General features: G+C 35.7%; 1 pseudogene; it reads left to right on the top strand.

The window, feature by feature from the left end:
* Positions 1–1,000: 1,000 nt before the first annotated feature.
* On the top strand, positions 1,001–2,660 carry LOC107844186 (annotated as a pseudogene).
* The last annotated feature ends 1,138 nt before the right edge of the window (positions 2,661–3,798 follow it).

Below are 3,798 nucleotides of genomic sequence, written 5' to 3'. Positions count from 1 at the left end.
GGGCATCAAAGCTTTAAAAGTTCTTTTTCTACCATTGGACTAACAACGCAGTTTATTAATGGGTTCCTAATTCGAATTCTTATTTATTTACTGTACATGATCAACACAGCAGATACTAGGTTTTCTAAGATCCCCTATCAAATACCTAAATCTGCATCTGACAAAAAAGGATAACTTCTCAACATATACAATTAAGTGGGTTTTGAGTTCTACTCTCTATGGTCACTTAGAGCATTACCATATAGGAAATGGCAAAAAATGAATAAGATTGACTAACAGAAAGGAAAGGCAAATAACATTAGGATTACAACGTCCAGATTTTAAATTAATGTTTGTCCTCTTTTCTACCTTCCTTCATTCTTATATCGAAAGAGATACAAATATACTTCTAAACTTTGATAAAAGGTATATATATACCTCTGTTATACTTTGGATATAAATATACCCCACCGTTAATAATTGGGTACATATATATGTCTCTCACTAATGATGTGCCACATGACATAATCCTAACCATTAATCAATTTTTATTTATTTTATCCTCAAATAGCAATCCACCCTAATTTAACAGATTATCCATCCCATAGGTTGAACCGATTTCAAGGAAAAATTCAAAAGACGTGTCCTATTATTCAACGCTGCAAACGGACGCGTCTCTCCCACTCTCTTGGTCTCTCACTCTCTCATAAACACAAAAATCCTAACTGACTTTGTTTGGTTCGTGCTTTTCATCTCGGCTTAATAGAAAATCAATTAGAGATTTATGTATGTTTCTTCTTCATCTACATTACTTATTTCAACTCTTTAAGTGTTTAAAGATTGATTCTTTGTACATGTTTTGCTTCATTTGTGTCGAAAATTGAGTAATTTTCGTGAATTTTCAAGAATATAGGGGACCCCATTTGTGTTTTAGCTTCATTTGTGTTGAAAATTGAGCAACTTTCTTGTATTTGGTTCTGATCAATTAAAACAGGAAGCATATCAAGAAAATGAGTGTACAATGAAGAGATACTTCAGCTGGTACTATGCCTCGTACGCGTTGTCTTTCGTAGTTGCTCTTACGTGTCTTGTTTACATCCAAGTCAACATGGAGTGGGCTTTAGGTTTTGGAGCTCCTATTTTGCTAATGTTGTTTGCAACTCTTTCAATTTATTTGGGTACTCCATTCTACGTGAAGCTGAAGCCTAAATCGAGCTTAATCACTGCCTTTTTCAAGTGGATGTAGCTGCTTATGAAAATAGATGTCTCGGATTGTCGTTAGAGAGTACAGATATACTATACCATCAGAAAAAAAGAATCAAGCATTGTTCTTCCAAGTGATAAATTAAGGTAACTCCATTCTTACCAATCATTTGCTTTTCTATTGGTCATTATAATTGTTGTGTATGCTTGTAATGGTAAATGGTTGTTTGTTTATTTAGCCTGTATGTTTTTTCGTCCTGAATTAAGCTATTATTTGATCCATCATTTTATAGCTGTTGCTCTTCTCTCACCTCTATAGGAAATTGTGGAGTTCATTGTTTTAACCTGTGCGAGCTGATAAATCAATGTGATACTGATTCAAGTTTTTGTTGTTTAAAGAGACCTCTTGTCATGTTATTCAAAATCCATGATGCTTTTGGATGGTTTTCCTAGTCCTTATGAACTTGTTCATATTGCATTTTGACTTCAATTCATCACCTTTAGGTTTCTGAATAAAGCTTGCATTGTGCAGGATCCTCAGCTAGACTTGAGCCCAGATGGAGAAGCAACAGATCCTTGGAGTCTTTGCACTGTAGATCAAGTAGAGGAGCTTAAAGCATTGCTCAAAGTTGTTCAAATCTTGTTGACAGGGGCTGTATTGGCCATAAATATAAGCCAGAGCTCTTTTCCAGTACTTCAAGCGAATACCATGGATTGACATATTAGTTCAACCTTTGAAATCCCAGCTGCCTCATTTGGCATCTTTGTTGTCATCTCTGGTATACTTTGGATTGTCCTCTATGACTATTTGATTCTTCTCGTTGCATCAAAATTGACTGGGAACCCTGCTTATTTCATCACAAAAGAGAGAATGGGGTTTGGTTTAGTTCTTTCCTTCCTTTTAGTCTTAGTGGTGGCAGTCCTGAAAGGTGTCCGGAGAAGTATTACAGTCAAGAATGGGCACTCTGATGATCCGAAAGGTGTTATCCCTATGTCAACAGTGTGGCTACTTCCTCAGAATTGTCTTACTGGCTTTGCAGAGGCCTTGAACGCCATCGACCAAAACGAATTTTATATATTAGAATTTCCTAGAAGCATGTCAAGTATTGCTGCTTCTCTAATAGGACTTGGTACGGGAGTGGGAATCTTTTTAATGAATACCATCTAAGACTTAACCAAAAGAGAAGGGCAAGAGAGTTGGATATCAAGCAATATAAACAAGGGCCATTACGACTACTATTATCTGATTCTTGCAGGATTTAGTTCGATTAACACACTCTGCTATATTGTTTTTAGTAGAGCTTATGGTCCTTGTAAAGAAAAGGTAATGGAAGAGGATCCATGAATGTGTAATGTTGAGCAGGGCTAATGTTAATGTTTGTATCAAATGATGTTGTAGTCACTAAACTTTGTGGAGATTAATTATGGTTATGTAAAGACATCTGTTAATGTATTTATTGAATTATTTTGATCCCGAATCCGAATTTTTGGTAAAATTTGACTTTCATTATTGACTTGTTCAGTTTGTTTCTGTCCTATTGGTATTGTACAGTTCAATTACTTGAAGAAAGACGCTTATAATTGACCATCATGGTGGAACTGTATTGTGTGTTCAATGTACATATCTTTATACTTGTACAGTTCATTTTCTCATTGTTCTCTTGTAAACATATATACATAGCAGCTCCCAGGGTCTTGTAATATGATACTCCTTTCCCCATTCCTCGATTAGGCTAAGTTTGGTGGTATGTGATTTGATGAGCATCATTCGATTAGGCTAAGTTTGGTGGTATGTGATTTGATGAGCATCATGCTATCGCATCTTTTTGCAGTGCTTTCTTCTTGGCAATTTGTTGGACTCAATCAGCAGTTAATTGGGCTTGTTTTCAAAACAACTTAAGGAAATTTTCTTGAAAAAATTTAGTACTCAACCAAGTAGCATAAAAATATAACAGTTCTGAAAATGAACACTGAAACTTTATTGGTACTCTTGTCCCAATTAACTAGTTCTTGGCACAACTCGTGCTTGTCATTAGTTACCGAACTATGAATTAATGATATTATATAACAAAATTTAAGTAACAATCCAAACGAGTATTGTATTTTAACAAACAATACGAAACAATAGGTAATGGATATGAAAATTAGTAACTACAAAAATTATCACTTAACAAATATCCTGATAAATCTTTCTGCGCTAAATATCACTGGGGCATTAGACATATTGCCAAAGTTCGCTGTTAGAACTACAAGCAAGAGCAACAGAGGCATGATTATGATGAGTCACAGGGACAGAACAAGTAATCAAACAGTTAAGAGAATTTGAACGAGTAACACTACTCCAAAGCTTATTCTGCTGTCGCAACTTGGTTAGGGTGCCCTTCACATCAGAGGTAGAAAAACACACCTCAGACTCCTCAGGAACACTTACTACTGGTTCATTTCGAGCTGTAGAGTAGATATCTGGACAGTATATGAGCTTGAGTTTTTCAATTATAGGCAACAACACCAGCAAAACGGCACTGTGGAGAAACTCTGCTGGGGATAAGTAACTTCCGACAAAGAGTTTGTTACCACATATAATCCACGTCAAGAAAGTTTCATTACCCATTTCGC

This window comes from Capsicum annuum, chromosome 10, assembly GCF_002878395.1.
Source record: "Capsicum annuum cultivar UCD-10X-F1 chromosome 10, UCD10Xv1.1, whole genome shotgun sequence".
NCBI classification, from domain to species: Eukaryota; Viridiplantae; Streptophyta; class Magnoliopsida; order Solanales; family Solanaceae; genus Capsicum; species Capsicum annuum.
The sequence above is the reverse complement of the archived record's forward strand: the minus strand, read 5'-3'. Positions and strand labels throughout refer to the sequence as shown.